The sequence below is a fragment of the Acinonyx jubatus genome, chromosome A1, assembly GCF_027475565.1.
Source record: "Acinonyx jubatus isolate Ajub_Pintada_27869175 chromosome A1, VMU_Ajub_asm_v1.0, whole genome shotgun sequence".
In the NCBI taxonomy this organism is placed as follows: Eukaryota; Metazoa; Chordata; class Mammalia; order Carnivora; family Felidae; genus Acinonyx; species Acinonyx jubatus.
The window spans coordinates 87650618-87658284 of record NC_069380.1 but is presented as its reverse complement, the minus strand read 5'-3'; the positions used below and the strand labels follow the sequence as shown (position 1 = coordinate 87658284).

At 37.7% G+C, this 7667-nt stretch overlaps 1 long non-coding RNA gene across 1 annotated transcript in view; it reads right to left on the bottom strand.

Annotated features, from left to right (window-relative positions):
• Positions 1-3588: 3588 nt before the first annotated feature.
• The window catches only part of LOC128314865 (uncharacterized), a 36222-nt gene continuing 32143 nt past the window's right edge, over positions 3589-7667 (bottom strand). The window contains exon 3 of the long non-coding RNA XR_008297011.1: positions 3589-4777. This is a non-coding gene — a long non-coding RNA (uncharacterized LOC128314865). The remainder of the gene's footprint in view (positions 4778-7667) is intronic.

Genomic DNA, 7667 nt, shown 5'->3' with positions numbered 1-7667 from the left:
TGCCACATCAGCAAAACTCAAAAAGTTTGAGAACACACCTTTGATTTGCAAATTGTTGATAGAACTGTGAATTTGTGAAATTCCTAAGGAGGTAAAGTTGGCAGAATCTATTAAAATGACAAATACAGAAACCTTGGAACCAAGGATTGTAAATTTGAGCTTGTCATGTCCCTTGCCTTCTGGGAAACGAATCCTTTTCTGATCCTCTGTCCTGCTCTTTCTTACAAGCCTGTTGTTTTTTCACCAGCTTCTCAGTAACTGGATTGGTTCTCTTCTGAATGCACTTTTCACCTAGAACCATATTCCTAGTAATCTTGACCTTGATTATTTCCTAGAATCTCTGGCCACCCTGCCCAATTCACTTTATAAGACTCCTTAGAGACACTGCCCGAAAAAAGTGTGAACCCATAATAACCTTTTCATGATATGCAGTGGCTGTGGGTTACTGCTCCCCAGTAGCCAGATTTATAACCCTCCCTCCATCTCTGTTCCCTTTGTGAAGAGCGATGGACAGATTGGAACATACTCTGCAACTGGGTTTGCTCAGTAAAAATACTGACCCTACTGCACCTCATCAGGCACAACACTAACTCACTGAAGTCAAAGAAAGGAATATTTTTGAAATATTTTCTATAAGGTTAAGTCCTCTGCTAGCAAACTTCTACATATATTATCTGATTCAATACCCATTGCAGACCTGTAGTGTAGCTATTATTATCTTCATTTTCTGTTGAATAAACCAAGACCTAGAGACAGTACCTTTTTAAGGTCATATGTTAAAGACTGAGCTGGGATTAGAGCCATGATCTTCACTTTCAATCCAGTGCCATTTTTTAATTAAACCTCATGGACTCTAAACCACCTCCCTTTTAATCAGAAAGGGATATTCAATCAAAAGTCAAGTTTCCATTTCAGCAGCTTTAATGAATATAGAAGATGTTTTCTCTATACAACTTCATGACTCCTCAGATACTATATAAATTCATTGTCCAATGGCTTTTAATATCTTTTGTATATTCCTTTGTGTTGTGTTACATTGGCCTTTTGTTTTTGTTTTTTGTTTTCCACCACATCAAATCTAGGTCTAAGTCAAAACATGATTAATTTCTTCATTTATTAAATATTCTAGAGTATTTTTCTCTGCAAATCAGTTATACGCTATGCCTTTTCTAGGTCTGAAACACAGCCAATCTCTGTGCAAAATCTATTTTGGCAGTAGGTGACTTACGAAGCCCTACAAATGGAACTTGCCATCTGTTTGATAGCTAAGGATTTCAGGCTTGATTTGTCAAAAAGATATTTAATCTGTATTGATAAGTATAGGTTTATATAGTCATTTTTAACTTTTATGAGTTTAGAGGATATCTCTGTACATGACTTTGCTCTTCATCTTGGTTTTTTGAATTTAGATTGCTCCTGGCTCTTAATACAAGTCCAGTTGGTGTGGTCTACTCCATCTAGTCTATCTACCTTGTTTGAGACACTTCTATTTGAACTGCTCCATTTCCACTTTAGATTTTCTCATTAGTGTTAAAGTTACCTTTCAGATAACTGAACTTCTTTTATTTTATTCTTCAGTCTTTCATTCAATAGAAATGTGGGCAGAAATGTTCCATTCACAGTGTTAGGGGATTTAGCTTCATCTTATGTATTCCTTTTCACAATGAGATGTTTTAAATATTTTATTCCCATTTTAGATATGCAAACACTAAAGCTTAACCTATTGATGGCATTTTCATGGAATACATGTTGTTGCAAACTTCCTGGACTTTATTCCAATGTTGTATCTTCTGTATTGGACACACAGTGACATGATGTGCTATCAGAAGGCAGAGGATAAATGCCACATTACCTGGGTCATCAATTTAAAATAAAAATTTTTTAACATTTATTCATTTTTGAGAGACAGAATGTGAGTGGTGGAGGGGCAGAGAGAGAGGGAGGTATAGAATCCAAAGCAGATGCCAGACTTTGAGATGTCAACACAGAGCCTGACATGGGGCTCACACTTGAGGACCACAAGATCATGACCTGAGCTGAAGTCAGATGCTTAACTGACTGAGCCACTCAGGCGCCACCCCCCGCCCCCCAGTTCATCAATTTTACTTTAGGCACATTATGGTATAAAAAATAAAATGTTTGAGTTTTTCAAAATAAAATAAGAAACTGAAGAAATTTAAAGTTTGATGTTCATTATGTAAATTGCTCATATATATATATATATTTTTTTTCTTTTTTGCTATAGGGTGTATGTACCAGATAAGAACTTAGGTCAGCCATATTAAAGAGAAATCTGAAATATCAGTGGCTTGTATGAGGTAGAGGTGTTATTTATCAGATAACGAGAAGTCAAGAGTGAGTTAGGGAGTCCAGTGTTGGCACAGGCTGTCGGGAAGCACCTTCTGCCATGGTGCTCAGCCAGCCCACATGGGTCACAAGATGGTTCCTACTCTGTATCATCATTGAATCTATATTCCAGAAATAAAGAAGCGTGGAAAAGATGAAAGGATAACAGACAAGCCAGCCAAGTTTGTCCCATTTTAAATGTGTCATTGGAAGCACCCAACAAAATTTTCTTTCAAATTCGTTGGTCAGAACTGTTTCACATGGGAAATGTTAGCTACAAGGAAGGTTGGGAAAAGTAAGGTTTTTTAGCTGGACAATCGCCACACCCAATAAAATTGGTATTGTGTTAGTAAGGAAGTAAATGAGAAATAGGTATTGAGTAGGTAACAGTTGCCCACCTAAATAATTGAATGTGATGGCTAGAGAAGTTTCCATTATACCTTGGAGACATGTCTGCTGGTCACCACAGAAAGCCCACCCGAAGAATTGGGCCTCCTAGAAATGAAATGAGTTTTAGTTTCAAGTTTTGGGAAGGATTGATTTACAATATATGCCATCTGGGTGGCCCTTTGCCTTGCAAAATCTATTGACTGCTACTTGAACTCGCAAGCAAATGATTGATTTAACTGCCTATAAATTAAGCTTAGACTACTTATGTCTGAAATCGCTAGAGATGTTCAAGGTACGAATTCTCCATTTTCTGCTGACCTTGTGAGTGTTCTGTGTCTGCTTCTTCTTGGAGCATTTACACTAAAATCGTTCTCTTAATTTCTGAGAATTTGAATGAAAGAATTCAACTGTTGAGTGGCTTTACCTGGACCATAAAAACACCAAATGCATTTTAGTTAGAAGAACTCTGCTGTGGACAAATGGACTCAGAAGAGCCCAAACTGGCTCAGTTATGGTGCTTTGAGGTCAGGGCAGCAGTGCCTCAGAAACTATTTTTGTTTCCCTTAGAAAATTAAAATCTCCAAACCAAGAGTCCCCAGGTGCTTTTGAATATTCTTATTATTTAATTGCATTGTGGTTGGTGAACCCAGGCCCTGCTGATGATAGAGAGGACAGCATCTTGTTTTCAAAAATCTATTATGTTTATGTCAGAATAGAAGGAATACTTTTCAGTATACAAGTCCCAAGATTTGGATGTTCAACACCAAACTCTGTGATATGTTTAGACCTGGCGACTTTAGGGGAAAACAAATGTCACTTTTCTTTTTTCTTTTCTTTTTTTTTAATGTTTATTTATTTTTGAGAACGAGAAAGAGAGAGAGAAACAGAGCATGAGCAGGGGAGGGGCAGAGAGAGAGGGAGGCACAGAATCTGAAGCAGCCTCCAGGCTCTAAGCTGTCAGCACAGAACCCAACGTGGGGCTCGAACCCACCAACCATGAGAACATAACCTGAGCTGAAGTTGGACACTTAACCTACTGAGCCACTCAGGCACCCCTGAATGTCTCTCTTCATAGTGGAGGTGGGATTCAGTTACATTTCCCAGATGAAGCCCCCACTATAATCTAATGTTTTCAATTTACCCAAATCCCACCAGAAAACATAGAAATTTGAAGGGCACAGGAAATACGTGGAGTCAAAGTAGTTAGACAAAAACCATTATGAGGCTGAAAACTCCATAATTAACAGTGTAATACTTCATGTCTCACAGAAACACAGATAATTAAAATGGACCAACCACTAACAACTCAAAGGAACAAACAAGGCAAAGATGGCCTCACAATGCCCCCTAGCAAACATCGCAAAATTCTTCTTTGTTGTCATAAATCTGGGATAAGCTATTTTGAAGCCACAGTCCAGACATTTGTTGTTCCTAATCACTAGTGAAACAGTTTGAAAATTATTAAGATATATGCTGATGGGCACTTAATACTAAACAAACATAATATTCTCTGATCGTAATCTGCAACTACATACTTATATGACTGCTGTCTTTCTTCCTTTCATCTGTCCTTTCCATTCTTCCTTCCTTTCTTCAATTTAAAAAAAATTTTTCCTTAGCCTGTAATCTTGAATGTGAAGCACAATAAAAGTAAAAGCAAAGGTAATAAGATTACAAAGCTGTTTTTCTCTCTTCCAGAAATTCACATGTGTTAACTTGGATCATCATTCAATTCTGCTAAACCAACTCTTTTTATATGGGACTAGCTGAATTTTACAGCCTATTCATCTTACACCTTTTAATTAAATGGCCTCTACCCGGTGCCCAGTCCTTAGTCCACTGTCTTACATAATGTATCTGCTTGCATTTTTCCTTCTGATTAAGAAATGGTTATAGGGAATGGAGTAGAAATATGTGAGGATTGCAACAAGGCAAAGCAATTTCATTTTTCACCTGGATGTGTCCTGAGCTTTCATTCAGGTCAGCTGAGCTTCTAAATGCTGTGAGTGATTGCCAATTCCACTTGGTTTTCCCAGCAAAGCTGAAGGTAATGAGAGGAAGAGATTTTGTGACAACCACAAGGTGGATAGAAGCATAAAACAATAGTGTTCAATTTTGAGAAAGTCAACAGAAATGTTAAAAATTAGCTAACTCTTCGGGGTGTTATGGAAAATTGGAGAGTGGAAATAATAGGTAGATGACATGTGATTAAATATTTAATTAAGCTAAATACATACACGCCTCTTAATTCTGAATATGTTCTGTAGAATCATATTCCACCAAAGTGAAGTAGAGAAACATTTTTAAACAACTCTCTCTTCTGATTATATTTAATTGCTGACTTTATCAGGCTATAACACATCATCCAACATTACTCTCAAATCAAGTCATGTTTCATATTCCTTTTCCACTTATCAGACCCAGTTTTGCAGACGGGATGACGCTCAGGGTACGAATTTCCCCTGCTTAGTCACCATATTGACTTATTAACATTTCACCTTCTTGATTAATTTAAATGGCTTTGGAGAGGTTTAACCCTTTGGCACTCAGGGACCAACATAATTGCATCATAGGCCACTCCTGTCAATGCTGATGTTCAAGAAGACAGAAATGCGATGATGCTTTTCTGGACAAGGACAACTCTGGAAGAATGGCGGAACATCCTGGCTTAGGTTTTGAAGCTCAGTGCTTTTTAAAGGAAACTCCTGAGTGGAGATCTAGCACCTTGTCCCATCAAGTTTTACTCCAGAAGATATTCACACAAATGTACCAATACTCCTGTTTCCAGAAGAGTATTCAACATCACTGGAGGAATTCAAAATCACTAGAAAGTGGTTAAAGAGAGATGTATGAGTAGAAAAGGTATTTAAAAATGTTTCAAAATTAAGAAGTGCTTTAAACGTTTGCGTATACATATGTGAGCGCATTAACTCCAGATACAGAAAGTTGCCCCTATGGTCGTCGTGGTGTTTTCTTTCCTACTGGTATGCTTAATTAATCATGTTTATTTCTCCTACTAGACTGTGACTCTTCTAGGACAGGAACTGAGTCGTAAGCAAACTGTATTGCAAGTAGTGTACTTGCACAATGTAATTGGTACACGATTACTGATTGAATTGGATGGAATTGAATTAACTTAATACTGGCAAATGTCACTGTCCAATCAGTCAGCAAGCACTGGAGGCTTGCACCAGGGAAACAGGCTGGCCCTGGGACTAGGTATTCTCTAAAAAGAAGGTTGGTTATATGATTTTGATTAAAGCTAATATTGGATTTTTCTAAGCATAGTAAGGAGTAGTTACCTGATTCTGCATTTCCCCTCAATCCCAAAGGAAACTGGGTACCAATTATGCAATCTTCAACATCTTAGTACCTTCCCTTTTCCATAGCATAAAATAAGCTATCCCTACAGAGATCATTTATGAGTGTACTTTGTTTTAAAAGCACATCTGTCTTGCTAATCAGTATTACAGGTGCTGTATTTTAGAGGGCCATTGACCTCTAAATAGTTCCAGAACACTTGACACTCAGCAACCATTTTCTTCATGCCATAGCATGTGGTGCACTAAAAGAAAAAAAAATCATAATTGCAAGGTTACAGCATAATCAAACAAACAGGAATGCTAACACAATCAAAATAACTAAATAAAGGCATTTAACGAAAGAATTAAGAATAAATCTTGCGAGGCAGATGAAGTGGTCCGTGTTGTGATTAAGAGGTGAGTTCAAAGCTGAACTCTGAATCATGAGAGAGGATTTAAATTAGGCTCTTTGTCTACTGATTTGGGGGGTGGGGGCTCACCCTGTGGCTGCTGCTCTGAGCAACATGCAGAGAAATAACTGGAGGGGAAGTGAGCAAATCATGTACCACTGAGGGTGAGAACAAAGGGAAAGAAACTAGAAACAATGCAGAAATGCTTTCAGTGTAACTGGTAAAACCTCAAAAGACAGAGCCACTGGACCGATTTAATGGCATAAAGAAAGAGTTTCCTCTGATAACACATCACCCAAAAGTAAAGAATGCTGTGGAGTGGAACACAGTTCATCCATAAGCCCTCAGGATCAGAAGCATCAATAGTAATCCTTGGGGTACAGGAAAGTTATGTGATTCTTGTCATCGTGTCTGCCCCTCTTCATTCCTCCAACACACACACACACACACACACACACACACACACGCACACAGAGTTTATCTCAGGGCTGGTTTGATACTATGAATTACAATACATCAATGTTTGGATTTTAATCACCTTAGTTAGGATTATTCACCAATTTAATTAATATCTCTCAAAAATTCATCAAAATCCGAGTAATATGCAACCCCCTGGGCAGATGTCATACATTCAAATCCTGTAAATCCTTTACCCAATTCCTTGTGATAGAACAAACTTCTTCCTTTTTTTTTTTTTTAAGTCATTTACAGGAAATCAAGGTGTAAATCAGGATCATTTTCTTTTTCTTTTTCTTTTTTTAAGTGTTATCTTTTTATTTTTGAGGGAGAGAGAGAGAGAGAGAGAACGCACGCGCGCACGCGCGGGGGCAAGTTGGGGAGGGGCAGAGAGAGAGAGGGACAGAGGATCCAAAGCGGGCTCTGCACTGACAGCAGAAAGCCCAATTCGGGGCTCAAACTCATGAACAGTGAGATCATGACCTGAGCTGAAGTTGAATGCTTAACCAGCTGAGCCACCCAAGTGCCCTGTAGGATCATTTTCTTAAGCCCATGCAGCATATTTTGTCTCACAATCTTGAGTGGTATTGATAGCATAAAAAAAAACAAAACTACATTCATATTAGTAGATTAAAACATTACAACTGGTAGTAGTTTGTTTCTTTTTAAAATTATTTTTATTTTAAAGTAATGAATAAAATGATTTCAAGTCACATATTTTCTTTTTAAAAAATTTTAAAAATGTTTTTATTTATTTTTGAGA